Source organism: Genypterus blacodes, unplaced genomic scaffold, assembly GCF_046128005.1.
Source record: "Genypterus blacodes isolate CSIRO-AG114 ecotype Tasmania unplaced genomic scaffold, CSIRO-AGI_Gbla_v1 ptg000045l_1, whole genome shotgun sequence".
Lineage (NCBI taxonomy): Eukaryota > Metazoa > Chordata > Actinopteri > Ophidiiformes > Ophidiidae > Genypterus > Genypterus blacodes.
The window spans coordinates 146,110-166,797 of NW_027466858.1; the positions used below are offsets into that span (position 1 = coordinate 146,110).

General features: G+C 40.2%; 1 protein-coding gene across 1 annotated transcript in view; it reads left to right on the forward strand.

Moving 5' to 3' along the window:
* Positions 1-20,688, forward strand: part of dmrt2a (doublesex and mab-3 related transcription factor 2a) — a 79,898-nt gene that overhangs the window by 20,811 nt on the left and 38,399 nt on the right. The gene's annotated exons all lie outside the window — the stretch shown is intronic.

The following is a 20,688-nucleotide window of genomic DNA, read 5'->3' on the forward strand; positions in this document are numbered from 1 at the left end:
ATGCTTAAATGTTTGCATGCTTGAATTAGTGGTTTTACAAAGTTTGTCTTTATAGCCTTTTTAAGCCACTGCAACCGCTGGACTCATGTTTAATGGGTTGAATATTCTTGTTGGTTGAAGAGAAATTGTTTAATCCATTTGTGTGCCATAATCAACCACACTTAAAATATCACTGCCCGTTATTTGCGCGATCTTTCCTTCAATCCAAATGCATAAAGACTCAGGTAGCTGCTGTGCAAACTGCCCGTGTGCCTGTTTAATACATAACACACGTCACATCTTTTTAGAGCAGAATGCATCGTATCTGCTTTCAAACCAGATCAAAAGGCTTAGCACATCTGGCCCACAGTGTTTGTCAAATACGGGAGTTCACACAACATGGCTGGTCTTCACCTGGAAGTTGTCACTCCACAGGCGTTCACACCCCCCTAATATGGTGAAGAAATGTTTTTAGTTCCTGAAATTGTTCTTTTAGTTCCTGGTGGAAAACTGCTCTGTTTCATTGGTGTCAAAGGTTAAATGGCAAGTGGAATGAGTGAGTCTGGCAGATGAATTTGCGACGCCTCTGTGCTGGTTTGTAATAAAGAGGTGCCTGTTTAGGGCTTAGTGGCTCATTGTCAAGTTCTGATTAACTCAAGTTAATCAGAACTTTAGTTAGAAGTTCAACCCTGCAACCTGGAGCCTTTCTTGAATGTCTATCCGTCTAACCCAGGGGCTCATCGGGTTACATGGCTGGGGAACGAAGGAAGGGGAGAGGACACCTGCCCCACCTGTCTTTCCAACAACAAAAGTTATGTTGCAATGAAAGGCTACCATAAACCGAACTAACCTGATGTTAAATTGTTCCACTTTCTCTGAAGTCGCTGCTAAAAAATTCCTCCCGACAAGACCACCACCCCCCACCCCACCCAAGTATGGCGTCTGGTGTGCTGCTCTCCAAACAAAGTCTGCTGCGTTAGTCTATGTATTGCAGAGATGTCTCGTGCAGAGAACGCACGCGAGATTCCTCAGGGGCAGGTTCCTGGTTCCTGGTATCTGTGCATATGGATTTTCTAAACTTTTTGTTCAGATTGTAAACTGTACCCACTGATTTTTTTAATGTGTTTGCACAGTTCAACAATCCATACCCAAAGATTTGTCGTAGGAATCCACAAGCCACACAATGTGACCCTTTACCCTTTGACTCCCAACTGTGCAACTTTGTGTCAGGACATCTAACCTGGATAGTATCAGACACACATCTTTACAAACTCATATGATGATGACCATGATAAATTTGATTGTGTTATCTACCTAAACTGGGTTGTTATAAAGTTGAGATTGAGAGAACGGAAATCAGTTGGTAGAAACTGAGTGGATGGCTTGTAGGTAGATTAGTAGGTAGAGATTATGAAATTGAAAAGAAATGTGTGGTTACAGTTTACAGATTATCTATCCATGTTGTGGAATCCGTAGAATACAGAATTAAAAAAATTACCTACTGACACCTGCAGGGCTTCATACAGGCCAGCAGGCATCTCTGCTGGAGGAAAAAAAAAAGGAGAGAATGTAGTTTATAGGATGGAACAAAGAGCAAGATTCTCCAGGGAGCCATTTGTCTTGTACTGGAGCTCTTCTGAACCACTTTTTAGTATCAGGTGCATCATCTTGAGAAAACATCTGACATTCCAGGCTGAATTACTCTGAAATTCCCTCATAAAAAGACTGCCAGAGCCAGGTGGCTGACCATTGTGTCCATGCTGTGTAGAACTAAACTGTTTTGCATGTCTGTGAAGGAGGAATGTTTGGGCAATTTTAAAGCCGGTCATTTTTTATCCTGGGCCAGATACTTTTAACTGGGCATGTCAGAGGTGCATTTTTCACCGTCCTGCTCACTGTCACACAGTAAGACTAACTCTTTATCTTCATAAGTAACATGAGTCTCCTTTTGAATAACAAAGTAGTGTTTTCTCCTTTGGCTTTTCTCACCATGCAACTTTAAAAAGGCTAACTGTTGCATTTCAAGGGTTTTTAATTGGGAAACATTTTCATTGATTTAGATTTATTTTTTTTGCCTTATGAACAATTTCCTTGCAGAAAGACCTTGTGACATGTATGTGGTTTTAACTGTAACTGCTTTTTGTCTGCATTTATTGCTGAAGCCTCAAACTGTCAGGTCTGGGATAAAACAACGGAAAATCAAACACTCACCCATACAAAGAACAAAGACGGTGTCGCACAGAGAGAGAGGAACACAGAGTAAATACACCAGGGAGGCAAGGATAACAAGGGTCAGGTGAAATTAGTCAGGACAGGTGAAACTAATCAGGGAAGGGCAGGCAATCACACAGGGGCAGGAAGTGAAATGTGTGTATACAAAATTAAACAGGAAATGACGAATGAATAAATTGATACAACTAAAAACATAACCTAGTGAGCAAGGCTGTTTGGATGTTTAAATAGATAAGTATTCATTCAGCTATTCATCTAATTCTTGCTGTCTTCTATGTTTTTGCAATTGCTCATTTACATTGTACTTAAAAGATAAATTAATTTCGGTTGGAGCATCTTGTTACAGTTTTTGACATTGTTGTAAAAACCTTTGCTTCACTTTGTTAAATAAAGGATGTGAACATGAACGACCACCCGGAGACACTGAGCAAACAAAATGCATCGATGATAAAGAACATTTTCTGTTTTCCGTTATTCCAGTGAAGTAAAAAGCTGTTATCTCTGTTAGCCCACTGTCTGTTTTCTGTTTTCCACCTCTAGGATGGTAATTGTCCACATGTTGTTGTCTGAGGTATTTCAACATGACTTATGGCTTGATCCTGAGATGGTAGGCCTCAGTTGAGCTGCAGCCCCTCCACCCCCTTGCAGGCCATATGGTTTGACTTGGTTACAGTGTGAGTGTCGTAAGATACTTGTTAAATGTGGTATGTGGTGGCTTCATTTGGTGAGAGTCTTCTTGAGCCATCTGATGTTTTATTCTTTGCTTCAGGGGCATTGATTTAAAGGTGGTGGTGTTAGCGTTCTAACACCACCACCACCTAGTCCAGTCTAGTCTGTTTAAATTAACAGAAACGTTTAACACCCATTATCATATGGACACATATATGTTTTTATTTAAAGGCTTTTTCCAAAATGTCTTATTTAAATTAATTTCTTTTAAAAAAATTATTTAATTTCTATATTACATTATAGTAGATAATCAGACTGTGCCACCATAAGGCTGCAGGCCCAAATAACAGGATACACCATTTCCTGTCCTGACCTCCACTTTGTGCTTTTGCACCTTTATTCTACCCGTGCATCTCAATTTTCCAAAGTAGAGAGAAGATATATGATTGATTAAAGGTCTCGACATCCACAGCACAGCACGTCACCGCATCAAAACAGCTGCCGCAGACCGCAGCTTTGACAAGTCTGCCCTGTGCTGTATTCACACACCTCCCGAAAATCTCAACTTTGTGCCAAGGCGTGTTTTCTTGATTGGTTATCTGAAGGCTTTCCACAGAAAAATATTTGTGGTTCTCATGTAATTAACAAATATTAATCTTCTCTGACATCTCCGAGCTGATCTTCTCTATTTTAAAGCGGACTGCGTCACACACAGTGTCCACATTACAGCTACTTGGCGGTAAGTGTGGCTGAACCTACTGACTTATCATACTTGCCATGTGGCCTGCTTGGTGCTTCTGCCTTTGTCAAAGAAGCTCCATTATTTATGTTCCTTAGGTTATACCATTAAATGTTTAATGTATGAGTAAAGGGAGTCTTTGGCATAGGGTTTGTTGAATTAAATTTCCTTAAACACTGAAAATAATAAAACCAAATAAGAACAACAATGACACTAACTTACCTAGTAAACCTCGACACCCGACCTGTACAGAGCAGGAAGTAGACTTCGCGTATATCAAAGCGTTGTGCTCATAAAACATCAATCAGCCTCTGGGTAATTTTGAATTCAAGGTGCAATATATAAAGATATTTGTGATTAATGTTTTGCAAGTTGGAAGTCTTCCTCAATTGGAGTTGATGAATTATGGAAAAGTTCAGTTTCTAAATTTACTGCATTGTCTGTCTAGAATGAAGTTGTTCTTCGGTCTCTATGTTGATGCTAAATAACTCAAATTATTTCCCTTTAGATACAACTGTTTTTGGCAGACATGAGGTCAGAGTGCAGCCCAGACAGAAGTGTTTGCACATTTAAATGAATCAATCCACATTTGGTCTGAAAGAACATCTGAATTTCTCGTTGTTCCAGGACTTTGCATGGTCCATCCTATTATTCCATGGGGATTGTTTCCTCTCTCTCTCTTTTGTCACTCCAAACCTCATCTGGTGCTCAATAAGCTGAGGAAAACATACTGGCTCTGCTCACACTGATCAGTTTTGAAGAGACATCCAGATCGAATGGCATTGTTCCATAATAATGTAATTTATGATCCATTACATTTTCTGTCTTTTATCTCTCTCTCTCTCTCTCTCTCTCTAGACAATCCCTCCCACCTCCTTCGCATTGGCTCATAATATCCTAACAAAGTCATTGTTTGATGGTGCCGTTTCTCATGACTTATAAAGTAGCTCCACAGTGAGAAAGAAAGCGTGAAGGCCAAATTTGGCGAGGTGGAGATTGGAAACTGAAGAACTCATCAAGCTCATTCATCTTGTTGGATACAAAGGCATCAGAGAAAATTTCACACTCGATGATCTTGCTCAACACGTTCTATGAATCATCTCAGATAGCAGGATGCATTTTGAAGCCAACTGAGAAGGATTTGTGATTTATCAAAATGATGACTCCCTCCCACTCCGCTTTAATGGGCTGGAGTGTGTTTAACCCTGATTATGTGCCAGATTAAGATCCAGTGCTTCATAATTGGATGAGCCCACAACTGGTGGTCACTGGATGCCTCAGACTGACTATCAAATGGGAGAATTCAGTGTATGGGAGGAAGTTTTTTATTCAATCTTATAAATCTCAATGAATTCTTTCCAGAACTTTAAAAATTGACGCAATTATGACACAGAATTAATTTATAATATTGTTGTAATCACAGAGATATTTGGAGTCATTTGACATCCCATATGTTTCATAGTAACAATGATATCAATAGCAGAGCCTTATTGAACAAATGCGTTTAATCTCTGTCTTTCAGGAAAGCAGCACCAAACTTTCACACCTCCTTCATGCTCCTTGTCTCAGGTGAACTTTGGCAGTACAGATTATTTTAATATCACTCAATAAACTCACTACTTATTACCACTGCCAAGAAGGTTTGTGTTTTGCTTCACGTTTGGGGTTCAGCAGGGGGACTCAAGGGAGTTCTGTACAATTATATATATATATATATATACAAGTCTTTGAGGCAGTCACAGTACATTTTGAGTGCTTTCATGTGCAAAATAGAGACAAACCATGCTTTCTATCAACTTGTACAGGGTTTATTTTCCTTCTTCTACCACAAATATATTTGGTCTATAGAAAGTGACCATCTTTGTAACATACAGTATAAAGAAAGGTCCGACTATCCAGAGAACCTATATGGATTCTGGTTTTTAAATATCTAACTGCAACATTAGACTGTGTTTAAGACCAAGGAGAACATGCGACATGTGTTTCAGAAAACTACAAACAGTGAAGCAGTCATTGAAGCAGCCACAATGTTCCGTCATGCATCCGAAAATAAAAGATAAACATAACTAGATTAGATTCCCATCTCCAACTCTGTTGAACTATAATGAACTGTAATGCATTGTAAAATCAATTTTCTTAAGGTAGTATTTTCCTTATAATGCTCTGCATGTGTGTCTCTGTAACACTCCCTCAGCTACTTCATGTTGGAAGATGACATTGCACAAGCTGTGAACAGATGTGAGAGGGCACCTTGAAGTTACTACAGGATATGAATCTATGAAACATGTAACTGTGTAAAATGTCATAGGAACACACTTCAACTAAACATTTAGAGTAGATGGTAGAAGGTTTTGGACATGTGCAATGGTGTTCTCTGTATCCATCCATTTTCCACTGCGTATCTGAGTTTGTGTCACAGCTAGTATAGTGGCCAAATATCTCCAGGATACTACAACTTAAATTGAGCAATGTCAGTGACCTAGGTCAGATGTAAATATAGTGAAAATCTTGCTAATGTGTGTAAATGCTACAGTCTTTAAGTAACAGTCCACCTCTGCCTCAATTTGTTTCTTGTCATTTTTGCAGAATTCCTCCTCAGAAGCAACCTGGGGATCAGTGGTGTGAACTAAGGGAGAAAACAGAAAAAACACTGCCGCACAGCAGTTGTTCAGAAGTTTCAAAACAGACACATCCCCCACACAAACCTGCTGCCCCCCCTACCATGACCAGATCATCACCTCATTCCATTCACCTGCTGCTTAAACCGTGGCTAACCTGGCCTCCCGACCGGAAAATCAGCCCCAAATGCTCCCTGATGTTCCTCAGGTCAACATTCTACTCGGACAGATACATAACCTTCTTTCTAACACCATTTGTGCACCACAACGTTGAACGGAAATTGTTTTGTCAGATGAAAAACAAAGAGTTACAAGAGCAAACAGTTGGCGCAGACATGGACGTACTGCATGTATTGACAGCTCAGGAACACGGGGAGCATGAGATCAAATGAAAACCAGCTTGCAAAGTTACATCCTGTACAAAGAACAAAGGCCATTTCTCAATGAGGCCCCTGGGATTCCCTGACCACTCTTAAACATTTGGAACATTTATGCTGCTTTAAACTTCCTTTTTCATACCTTTCCCTTGATATTTGGTCCATCAAATGAATTCTGCCTGCCAAAACAAATCGAGTCAATATTGTCAATACACTTGAAGTACATCATGGGGTTTTTTTTGTAGTCGCTGTATTAAGTTACTAGTTGCAATTGCAGTATAGAAAGTACTTGTTGGGAGTTTATGCTGTAGTTTAAGGAGGTAAAACACTTGCAGTATTGTGGTGGAGGAGCTTTGTAGGAGTTGTGTTTCAACATACCCTCATCCGATTATCTTTGTGTAAACTTAACAGGAAACAGGCGACTTCTACGAGTACTCACTGGCTGTTTAACTGCTCAATGCAACACTGGGCAGCCTGTACGCCATCCTGCCAATTCCCATGAAATCTACTGATATTTTTTTCATTTGTTCTCCATCTACAATTACTCATGGTAAGCCTGATCAAAGACAATGGTTAGGCAGTTGCATGTGAACCAACATCCACTTGCAATGATATCCACACACCAGAATGAAATATGAAAGATCAACTTTCCGTGGATGTGTGGACTTGTAAAAATGTCAAGAATAGGAGATTTTTTTTTGAGCTAATGTAAAACATTTGCTGCAGATTGTAAACCTCGGGAGGAGGACAAGACCCAAAGTATGGCAGTAGACCAGAAGCAGGCTAAAGTTAAAACAACAGCAGCCAGTAAATCCTGATGATCACATAGAAGTTATAACACCTGCAGCTTTCTTTAAATACGCTGATGACAGCTTCAACATTTTCAACATAATTCAATTTCAATCACATGACATCTTACCTTTTCTTGTTTTAAAGTAACTTCAAATTCCCAACATCTGTGGAATGCATGTGGAATTATATACAGTAACTCTAATGGAAGAATGCTACTCTTGTGCTGGATATGAGAGAAAATTAAAGTAAGTTTAGATGAGCATGCAAAATAACTGTAGGTGTCCGTGTTCCCATGTCATCTCCCCACCTCAGCTCACCATAAATAGTACACAAAGGCAGACAAATACAAATTGCACACATTCCCAATCCTCTCACACACACACATAGACACAAATCTTATCTCCATAAAGAAATCCCTGAGAGGTTTAATGCAGCCATCATTGGTTATTTAGGATTAATTTGTTCACTTAATGAGAGAGATTATGTAGATTTGTGGAGGTTTTAAATTCTGTGGAGAGGTTATTCTATCCTGTAATGGCTTTAAATGAAAATGCAGGCCACCATGCACCTGGTGGCCCTCAATGGTGTGGGAGCAGCATTGTGAATTATTTTTAAAAACCTAATACATGAAAAGATTAAGCAAACTTTTACATCTTCTACCCAGCAGGTATATGACAGTGGTGATATTGTGTAAGTGATCTCAGGGCTGTCTTTCCTGTCTGTGACCAAACAGGACATACAACAGAAGACGTAACTCGACCAGAAGATAGAGTACGGACAAGTTGTGGCTGTTTGTGAATGAAACAAGAAAAAACAGACTTTAATACAATTAGTGTTGATTGGTGAGACAGCTGTAGTGTAGCCTTTGACCTTTAGAGCTTTAGACAAAGGCCTTGAAAAGCTGTGTAAGTAATAAGTAGCCACCCGTTAATGTGGATCACAGGGTGCAGGGGTGCCTGTATGTAACAAGTGTGAGAGAAAAAGAAGCTTTACCACTTTAGCAGACACCCCCCTCCTCTAATGTATCAGGCTGCTCTTTGCAACAGATGACCCAAGTTGTCGCTCTCTCTCTCTCTCTCTCTCTCTCTCTCTCTCACACACACACACAGCTTTCTCTAAATTAGGCAGGCAATTCTTTTCAGTGTTGTAAGTGTACAATACATTGAATATACATAGATATAGGCATTGACGTACTTTATATAGATATTTACTGTTGAATTCCCCTCAGCTGAAAAGGGAATAAATGTTCAGGCAGACAACTTCCAGCTGCCGTGTGTTTGCTATATGGTAATGAAACTGTTCAATTTAAAACAGCCTTGGCTCAAGGTGGTCAACACCATGGCAGGTCACCTTCGTCTTCCCGGCAAACTTCACATCAATCCCACCTGTCTCACGCATTAACCCTCACGCCTCTATTCTCATGAAGGCAAGGTCATCCATTGGAGGGGCTCTGTTTTAAATCATCCTTTCTAGGGACAAAGACTGACTCACCCATGGCTGCTGCATTGTTTGTCAAACTTCTTCGTTGCAAGGGTGGCACAAGAGAGATGGGTAGGTTGGTAGGATTGGCCAAATCTCTCCTTAATACTAAAACTGGGGCATCCATTCCCTCTGGTCCTAAACACAGAGCTGAGGTCTCGCATTATCACCTATCCAAGTGCTAACCTACACATTTGGGGGCCTGTTATACTAGTCAAGCACTTTACGTGGGAGTAGTGTTTTACAGCCTATGGAGTTGGAATCTCCTTCCTGGTGTCTGGAAGTTCATCACACTGGATGATCATGGGGTAGGATAAATGGATTCTTTCAGCAGCTGATTCATGAAGATTCTTGCTCTTAGTTCAAATGTCCCTGACACACCTGCACATGTTTCACAAGTGTCTAAGGAGAAGTAATGTAGGTTACATTAAAGAAGTTAAAGAACATTGACTAAGATAGAGAATTATAGCTCGTCGTCTTGGACCTCATACATCCTCATCTTGATTTTTAGGGTAAACACTGACAAGACAGATCTTTGAGCATGACTTATTGGTTGAGTTTACACCTCTGGCAGAATGAGAGGACTCATCTTCCTCCCTGCTCTCCGCTCCCGCTGTGAAACGCTGGGACTCTGCTAGAAACCTTAGGTTTGAGCCTGTTGAACAGAGAACTTTAATTGCTTCTGCAGACACGTATCACTCCTCTAATCTCTTCAGACTAAGCAAACAGCAGCAGGGTGGCTGAGGTGAACTGACCTCATTATCTAGGTCAGGGGTCTTTTCAGGGTTTTTGGGACATTTTGGCCAAATCAATCTGGAGCCAATAAAAAAAATTGAAGCCTTAATGATGGTGTAAATGAGCATTCAATAAAACTGTCTACCCCATGTGACTACTCTGCACTGGCTATTTATGATTATTTAGTACTTGCAATTCCATTACAATAATACCATGTTTTGTTGCATTTATGAAATTAAAGAACAACAATAAAGAAAATGGTTCACATTATTTGTTATTTGTGATGGTGGCTTTTACCAACGAAGAGAGGGGAAAGGGCTGGAGTGGTAGGAGAGGGTAGAAGGACTAATGGTGAAATGGGGATCAGGTGTGTACGGTCAGGTGACATGCAACGGGGGGAACAGGTGGAGAATTTTGGTGAAGATTTTAGCAACATACAGTATAAAAGGCAGGTTAATGAAATATGACTATGATAATACGAGAGATGTCACCATGGCATTATTATAATAGTGAAATGAACAAATAACTCAACTGCTGCTTAAAATACGATCATACCATCATACAAGCTTCTTTTGTGTTTCCACTGTGACAAGAAATGCTTGTCTCATGGAAATCTGTCTGAAAGTAGAGACGCCTCTCCTCTACATGGTGGCGTGTCGGTACCTTCTGTTTACCCCAAACAAGAAAATATCAGCCTTATAACAAAGCAGATAGTAGACTTCTGATTACTATCTCAAGAGAGTCCGACAACTCACTTCATCTCAGTAAACTCAGAGCTAAACTCTTCCCTTGGGAGCAATATACTGCTGTATTAGCCAATCACAGTTTAACGTCACACTGCAATTTCCTATTTAACCAGAACAGAAGTTGGACTCACACAAGGAAGGGTTTACTGAGGTCAGAAATATGAGAAGCATTTGGCTTTTGTCTTTCTGAAGACTGAGTAACACAAGACGGTGGGAGAGTACAAAAGTATTTGTATGTGGAGCATAAAATTAATATCCCTTTCCTCCTTGCATTTGCACTCCATATATGTCCGAGCCGCCATATTTCTTTCTTTCTTTCTCCTTTCTCTTCTATCTGGCATCACTCAGATTTACTGTTCCCACCTGCCCTCTGTGAAGCACCACAGGCGCTTTCGTGCCAATGACATCAGAATTAGGGGCAGAGTCTTCCTCAGATCTGTTACCCTGCCGAATGCCGCTTCCCGGTGATTATCATCCCACCCCACTGCTGTTACTCTAGGCCACTGGATATTTCCTAACATACCTCTCGGCATACAATCATCAGAACGGTTATCAGAAGTGGAGTTTCTTGTTGTTGTTTTGCGTACGCTCCCAACCCAGGCTTAGGTGTATAAATAGGGAATAAACTTGCCATTCTGTTGACATTAACATCTCCACATTCCTCTCTAATAATAACAGCTTGTTGAACACGTTTGCATGTTGGCAATACAGAAATCATGTAAAATAAAAGGAAGAAGGGGCAAAAAGTGCATTCAGTGAGCATTTGTGGAATCTATGTGATAGCCTTCACAAGTAATTTAGGTAAGTTCACACTGGCCCGGCCAGCGATCACTTATGGTAAATATAGTACATACATGCTCCTCTGGTTTGCTTCTGTGTGATCCATGGGTTCTCTTTACCCTTTCCTCGTAAGTACTGCAGCACTCTCTGATAATACACTCACTAAAAATGTGACTACTTGCAAACTATACTATATACACATCAAATGTTTCATGTAGAAATTCCAAACTGTGCCATGCAGCAGCAATATGGGCTAAGTCTATGGATCTATTCCACTTTGTCCATCACATTGGACCAGTCTCTTGGTATCCACCTTTAAAACAATGGTCCTATACAAACTGAGGCAAGTTGAGCCCAGGTGGTCTGAAGGCAAAAATGAAGTTTATCACATCATCGCACAAGCTGGATCAAACTTGTGAAATGTTTTACAGAATGATTTGGACATCTGACCACACGCAAAATAACAATGACCTACTCCCTTTTCATTTATTGTAAATAACGAATGAATGCAATTAATCTCACCACATCTTGTGAACCTGCTGAACTAACTAAAGAAGTAAGAAGTGAAGTCATCTTTTTACCATGCTGGTATTTGAGCAAATGAATGTAAGCGATTGTCATAAACCACCACCAAGGCAGATATGACTGAGGATGGCCAACTGTGACCAAGCTGATAGTCAAACAAAAGCCCTTGGAACTGATAGAGGAGATAGCAGCGATACAACCATTCTGGATGTTACAATGCTTTATTTTACATGCTTTGATGGATGACCGTGATCTTTATCTGTCTTCCAAACTATCCAAATGCCACCATGCTATCAAATTTAGCATGAACGATAAATTGACTTGTTGATTTGGAGATGGGAAGATGTCTTCTTGTCAGGGTCTTTGCTTTGATGATGACCTCAGCAAGATGACTCCAACTGATCTGATGTTCAGCAAGAACACCTGCATTCATGTTGTTTGGCTTTGGTCTATTGCTAACCTAAATCCAAGTGCTGATGGACTGCCAAGGTCTGTCTTCAAAATAAACAACCCACAAACCACTGAGGAAAAAGGAAAATTTAAAGGTCCCATATCGTGTTCAATATTAGCAAAGTAGTATACTGTAGTTCCACATGGTCTGTAAATGGTGCTTGTGAGTTTTGTTGCTTGTGCAGTCTGTTTCATCCCTTCACTCTGTCAGTTGTCTGAATGAGCTGAGCCTGAGGCGGTATGCAAATGATTTTCTCATTGTGGGGAAGCGTGTAGGAGGGAGGGTTCACGAGATGCTATTGGGTTGCTGTAGCAACAACTCTGGTGCTGTAATTCTTGTGAATGTGACGTCTAATGGTGAGCGTGCCTACATGTTTGAGCCGGAGATAGACAGTGTGCTACATCAATACCTACAACAAGGATGACACATTATGTGTCCACATGGTAAGTTTGTAGTTTACAAGTGACATTTGTACTGTGTCGTCTTGAAAACTCCATTTCCTTTATAATTCTTTATAGGAATTAAACATCTTTGTTCCTAGTGTCAACATTATTTGAAATGTTTCCCTGGTTTCCTGATCTCAGACAGTATTTTGGATTTTGGCTTTTGCTATTCACCAGTGCAATTTCTCTGGGTGGATTCTCTGTGTCGACTCAGGAGTGTTTCGTACGACACCATTGAGTCACGCATCCTGGCAGCTGACAGCGACTGCAATCATTCTGCTCTATCCAAAAGATGCAGTCTTCAGCCCCCTTCGTTTCATCTTGGTGCCCTATCAGTCCTCCTCAGTCTCCTCAGCATCCTCTAATTTTAGGGTACCCCTGGTTGACCCAGCATAACCTAAATATCAACTTGTCCTTGGGTGAGGTTACAGCTTGAGGGAGGGAATATTTAAAGGCTTGTTTGCCATTTAAATCTCCCGCGTCACCATCTCCAGCTTCTTCTCCTTTCCCAGTAGTTCTTCCGTCTTCAGATTCAGATTTCCTTGACCTCTCCAGGGTTCCATCCTTTGCCACCTTCGTCATGCTTACTACTATGCTATAGACTTGTACTGACTGTTTATTTTGCTTCATGCTGTTTTTGCTGTACTCACCTCTCCTCTCGATCCAGATACCTCACTTCCTTCCCTTCCTTGTGTGGCCCCGCCCTGTTTAGTTTCCACATTTGCCTCACCTGATCCTCATCATTCCTCGATCCCTAGCGTATTTAGTCTCTGTGTTTCTTCTCCTCTGTGCCAGTTCGTCTTTATTTCTTCTGTCAAGTGTGCCAGCGCTATTTTTAGTGTTTGCTTCCCTAGTTTTCCTGATGTAGTCTGGATTTTTCCTTTTGCCATTTGCTACAGTTGGATTTATACGCATTTCTCTACGTTGATCTCAAGATCAGCACATTTTCTGTCTGAGATCTGGAAATGTTATCTGAGAATACAGAGGAAACATGAAAGAAAATGTTTAACCGATAAGTCATGTCTCCAATGCATTTATTACATTTAATTTGCTTTAAATATGCGAGAGGGGCTAATAAAGATTCAGAATAACATAGCAATAATAAGCATTTTGTGTATGTAAAACTGCTGTGAATGTACATAAGAGAATCACCTCAAAACAAAAGCCACAACACAAAAGTGGACTTTTTTTAACAGTGAAGTGGAAACTTTACACTGTAAAATGGCTCCCCTGTAAGCATCAGTAAAGCATTTGTCAAGAGATTGCTGCAGCTGCTAAAGCACTTTAATACTCAAAGAGTTTATGATCTCCCCTATTCAGCGTGCTTCCTTCCCCAGGGGGGCATTACTGGACTCTTGACTTCATATTGGTTCTTAACTTTAGCAATAAAGGGGGATCCAGTATCATTAAACAATACGGCTGATCCTGAACTGTTGCTGAGTGCAGAAAGCTGCTGACTGATTTGAATCAGGGGTTAATCCAGGATAAAATACAAACATTAAGGTAAGTCCCTTTCTTTTCAGTACTCTTTGACAATCCTATCCACTATTTAAACAGTTAATTTTATAGCTTTGAAGACGAACATGAGAAGATATGGAGAAAATTGTTCCATTTACTGCTGCTGTTGTGTGTGATCAGACACAGCCACGTTTATAGGCATTGGCTTTAAAATAACACCTGATCATTTCTGCCCTCAGGGTCTATGACTTCCTCCACGTGTTCTTATGTGTCTTGTCATACTGCCAATTGTTTTTACAACTGTCAAAAGGAAATCTCCCTCTTCCCTTCTCTCTCTCTCTGAGGGCAGGGTGTTGACAGCAGGGGGTCAAAGTGGTTCTGGACGAATAAGTTAACAGCAGAGGTTTACTGATCTTTACAGTTTAAGTTTAACTACCATAACATTTAATTATATACAGGTCCTGTGGGTAATTTATCCTAAAATACTATTTGATATGATGATAATAATGATAATAATAGATAAGGCTGTTTGTTGTCGCCTCCAAATCTGCTAAAAACATCAAAACAAAAAATATACTTCTGCTCTTTCATGCAAATCAAACCGCCTGCTTATTCTACACAATTTCCCAGTTTGGGTCATAAAAAACGACATAACATAACCATTGAAGGCAGGTGGACACACTTCTTGAATTCGTAAAATGAATAACACATATCCCAAAGCAAACCTATTAAAGTAAAGACTTGGCTCTCCAAACTCTCCCAGGCGTCATCATCATCCTCTCTCTCTTTCCTCATCCAAAACATCAGGTTTCTCCCCATCATCAGATTCTTTCAGACTGTGGAACCTGTAGGGCCAGAGCATTGCAAAAAATATTCCAGTTAGTTTCTCCCAGAGAGTTGAGGCCTAAGATAAAAATAAATAAAAATAAGAAAAAAAATCTTATTCTCTAATCCACTTGCCTACAATGATTTTGAAAATGCCCAATCCCTCCAGAATAAATCAGATGAACAGAAAGTTTCCAGGTTCATTTTAGAGACAAATGCATCATTTTTACAGAGACCTGTCTTACCAAAATGGATCTGTACAGCAATTGTTATGGCTGAGAAAAGATATTCCCAATGTCAATGATGTCATAAATTTTGTATATTCAATATACAATGGAAAGAATTTATTTTCATTCAAAACTTTGTTATATAGTTAAGATCATTTTTTTGAATACTGGGATGAATGTATTATTTATGATTTTTTTTTTTAAATATTAAATCAATAAGATGTCTAAATGATAGTGTCCTTCTAAGTAGGACAATTAAATTAAGTCCTCTAAAGTAACAAGAAATTAGTCAGTTGAACCTAGTCACTTATATTGACATGACCATGACCATGACCTGTTACATGCTTCTTTGATTCTTTTCATTATCACCTGTACAAAAGCAACAGCAACACCAAGGGATGAAGAGCTAGAGGGCGACGGGCCAAACAGAGTCAATAAAGCTTGGTGAAACTGGAGCTGATTTCTTGCTAAATTCCGCCATTAGTCACACATTCAAGATTAACCAACCCTAAAAAGGGACGTCGCAGAGGGAAATTCCAAAGGATAACTGAAGATGTGCATTCTCTACTATTTAACAGTTTATTCCGTCCTTAAGGATGCTATGCCTGAAGAATGGCATGCGGTGAAATTCCTGTTTGTGGCCCTTTGAGGTTTCCATGGAAGAGCATGAATGATCTCACTGCCGAGCTCCAGAGGGGTTTTAGAAAAGCACCACATGGAAAAGTTGATATGTTTTTAAAAAAGTCTTATGATGACTTTCTTAGTACTTACTAAGTACTTACTTACTCATAGTTCCCAAACTTTCCATTTGTCACAAGTATGTCTCCTTCTTCTCTTTCAGTCTTGTTGCGATCACATTTTTCCATCAAGCTGAGACATTTAAAAGCTTAATACAACACTGCCGATCCATTTGAAATCCCTGCTTGGTATCCGATAGAAGGCCTAATTGTTATTTTGGGGAACAGCGGCCCATTGGCGCCTGCTGAATAGCGTCAGAATCAGCCCCACTTTAGTATGCAGGCTAAACTGGAATATTTGTCATGCATTTTAAATCATCAGCAATTGAGGGAACCTTTCAGCAGGGGACATTACTGACAAGAGAAACTGCTGTGAAATTAGCAGTCATTTGCAACTCGATACCGTTTCACTTTTTTCTGCAGTGAAAGGAAATAGTTCCCATTCAGCGCAGTGAAACAAGTAAACCATAACATTTGGTCAATCTCTCTCGAGTGGTTCCAAGGGAAACCAAAATATCCCATTCAGTACAGGCTTCCACAAGCTCATAGTGCATGTTGAACTCCTTCTGAACTGTTTGTTGATTATTACCCTGATATATGCGGGTCTATATGGTAAATGAGGGCACACTTAGGAAACCCCTGGGGCCTTGTTATGCTTTTGCTGTTTTCTTACAGCTTAAGGAGGTCAACCTGTTCTGTGTTTAGTCACACTGTGTTACTGTTAAAGTAGCAGTCTGCAACTTTGAACAAGATTCATTTTGAATGAAAATTGATTTTTAAAAGGTAGTATAATAAAATTTGACTATTGTTTTTCCGATTTTTGCCCACTCCTCCTTGCAGAACTCAGCCAGTTGAGAGAGGTTGGAGGGACATCTAGTATGTACTGCCCGCTTCAGGTCTAGCCACAACAATTCTACCGGATTGAGGTACAGACTTTGACCGGGCCAATCCAAAGACAGTCTTGTTGGAGTCGGAGTAAGCCTCAAAACCGCTGTGTTTGATTGGCAAACTAGAACTTACTAGACCAGCAGGGCTACCCGCATCTACGGTTTGGGAAATTTGATCGATATCGCATGCGGCAGTCTCAGGGACAGTTTGAAAGCAATGCAACCATAATCACAGTATTAATAACATCCCTTAAAAGCAACATTTCAACCGTTCTACTGTCCTCTGAGTCAAGCAAGTGCTTACTGTACATGAAAGAACTGATGTAGTCAAGGAGGCCCTCATGGTCTCCCTTCCTCGCGCTCAGGCCGGTCCCAGTCTGCCACTGGAACAATGGGTTACTCAGTTCAGCAACGGCTCAGTCTCAATGTCTCCATGCAATCAGTTGCGTCCAACAACAGTGGTGCTATGGACTTTATGATGACCAGAGATATATTCTACCCACTATGCTTGAAACAACAATCTGGCATAGAGTGACTGAAGAACCGGAGTAGCTATACTGCAGAGTTGATGAGATGATGGAATGCAGGTGTGTTGCTTGGAGCAAGTGAAAGAGATGAACAGCAATCAGGGAACCAGGAGTGCCACACCCACCACACACACACACACACACAGAAACAAACAAGGAAGCGTGAAAGACACAAGGGAAGAGACACGGCTGTGGCCATCACATTAATGAGTCTAACTCTTTGCAATGCTGTTAACTGCAGGTTGCTAAGGTTCGACGGCGTTCACATGTATTTCACCTTTCATCAAAATATGAATATAGTGGTGTGCAGTGCTTGAGAAGGCGCTGACGAAAAGTAAACACAAGTCTTTCCACAGTCACATGTTGATTGAAGCAATGTGTATCAGCTCATACTTGGAATAGTTACAAAGAATAAGAAGTTTGAACCGGTGCCAAATTCCTCTCAGCGAAAGGTTCACTCACTTAATACCGCAACAAAACAAGAGCTCGCCAAATATGACAGGTTGCTGTTTGTGAGCAACAAGTCCTCACATGAATAAACATCTGCTTTGAGACAGGGTACAACATGAATGTGCAGAAGTAGGATTGCTGTCTGGATAATGGCAGTATTTGGATTGGGAAGGAGAAGACAAGAGAGGTGAGACACTGATGAGTTCTTTGTGTGTATAGGAATCATATGGTAATTGCTGTACTGGGCAGCTGCTTGTTGCTGTCAGTGGGTTTTTGTGCGCATTGCCAGGTGAAATACCTTAAGCCTGAATTCAACAACTAAATACTTATCTTGTGTATTCTTCCCTCAAAGTAGGTGCTGAGTTTTGAGTCGGATGATGAGGGCTGGTGAATCTGTGGGTGATGTTTCATCCCGTTTGTCTTGCTTGTCTGTCATTACCTGATAACGGGATAAGACCTGAAACCTGTCAAACAGTACAAGGTTGACAAAATACCCATCGGTGCTAAGAATGATGTGATTTGCAACCAAGAAAGCATGAAGAGATTTAAATTAACAATAAAAGAGCAGAACACAATGATGAACATAAATGTTTTTAGTCTGGATGGAGGTCAGTGTTGGAGCAAGTCTCTCTCCGTATGGATGCTGCTTCTCCATATTGTGTTTTGACTCTGGGGACAGTTTAACAGATCGGTTGTGGATGACCTGAGGGGTCTAGAGGGTTCATATTGTAAAAGCATTTCTCTAATGTATTTTGGCTCTAAACCATTTTGAAATCAATTCTCTGACACACCGTGAGCCAATGCAGGGATTTGAGAATTGGTGTAAGGTGTTTCCACGTTTTAGTCTTTGTTTGAACTCAAGCAGCAGCATTGTGAACAAGCTGCAGCTGCCTAAGAGCCTTTTTAGCGGAGAACTGAAAAAGAGAACATTGCAGTAGTCTAAGCTATTAGTAATAAAGGCGTGAACAGTTTTGTTTAAAGTCTTTGTTTGTCATGAGTCCTTTAAGTTTTGTTGATACTGGCCTGATGTTGTAACTAATTTGATGCGCCTGTTGAAATTTGACTGAAATGTTGATTAGATTTGAATCAATAAAAACACCAACATTTCTGGCTTGGTTTTTGGAATACAGCAGTATTATTATTTCATTTATTGGGTCAAAAAATTCACTTCTAAACCATACCAAGACAAATCCAAAGATCCAAACATGATCTAAAGGAAAGTGTTTCTGAGACAGAGACAGCACTTTTGACAAGACCCTGCAAAACCACATGTATCAAAGGCAAACACAAGGAAAACAAGGAGAGCTGCATGCTAATGTTATGTAGTTATATTTACAATATTATCTATTTGAACAATAACCAAAAATTTTAATCATTTCCAGATTCAATCAATTCCTACACCACTACAAATAGATATATCTTGTAGTTTAAAACTTGTCTGTAACTGAGGGTTTCCTTTTACACTTCAAGACAAAAACACAATTTTGACCTTTTCTCCTTTTACACTGGATTGATACGTAGACAGAGAATCTTTTACAAACAAAGAGAGACATATACCTTCACTCACTCTCTCACACCCGCAAACCACTTCCTGTGCATGCTATGGATGGGGTTTAAGATAATATGCTCTCAAAAGGGAACAGATGCTCACCATCCACTGACGGTGGACAGGTATTCAGTGCTGATTTCATCCCCCCTGGGCTGCAAAGATTCACTGTGAAGTTCAAAACACATGCTGGCTTCACACCTCAGGTTTGCTGGCGAGCATGTTAAGGCAGTGAAGTAAACTACTGAACTAACCAGTCCTCTCTGATGATCTGTCTCATTTACTTATAAATAGTTGTAACAAGAAGGAGAACACATTTTTAAAGACGGTTATTATTTATGTCATTGGTTGTAGCTGCTCTTAAATTGTTTCTATGCTGTTTTGCTACCTGACAACGGCAGGAGAGGATCCATTCATGCATCTGTCTGTTGGACTGTAAGACTCTTTTATCAATCCAAGCGTTGAGAAATTCACATTTCAGATACATGCATTGTTTACAACATGCATTGTTTCATGCACTTTTATACACAATACACAATGGAAATCACACACATCTGAAAGTTTTGAGCTCCCCTCCCACACAAACACACACACACACACACCGGGGGGGGCACCGCAGGCAGCCTGCAGCCAGTGCCCGTGGAGCAGGTTAGGGTTCATGAAGACATTGGCGTAAGGAGAGCATGATGCACCTGCTCATAAATCTTGTTGTTTTTCTTTCAAAAGAGACATTTGAAGAGAGAAATGAATATCGTCGGTGGACTTGTGCCATTAAAGGAAATCTAGAAATCCTTTCCTGAAACTACACAGCAAACAGAACTAAACTGGGAGGCAGTGGCTCAGTGGGTAGTGCTTCCGCTTGGGAACCGCAGGGTTGCCGGTTCGAGCCCCTGCCGAGGTGCCCCTGAGCAAGGCACCGAATCCTCAATTGCTCCCCCCTCTGCGTAGGGTGGTAATGTAATGTAAGTCGCTTTGGATAAAAGCGTCTGCCAAATGCTCGTAATGTAATGTAATGTAAACTGGACACCTCTGAGTTGAATGACAATAGCTATAATAAAATCATCAATAAGTTAAAAATGTCAATTGACAGGGATAATAGTTTTGATATTATAAATGCAATGGCTTTGTATAATGATAAGATGTAAAGGAGAATAGCAAAATAAGACAAAGGCAAAAGAATAAACCAAATACAGGATAAACAAACAGAATAAATAAACCAGATGGTGAAGGAAAGGAGCAGAAGAAAGAGATGAAGAGGAGCCAGAACCAGTACAGGAAAACACTTATTAATTATTATTTATAATTAATATTAATCACTGTGCTACACCTCAGCAAATATTTGTACACACCTTTGGATAATGACAGCATGTTTGTCCATGCTGTATATGGACTGTGTGCAAAATAAAAATTTAAACAACTACAAAACAATATTAAATACTACAATAGTTGAAATAGTATCAGATAAT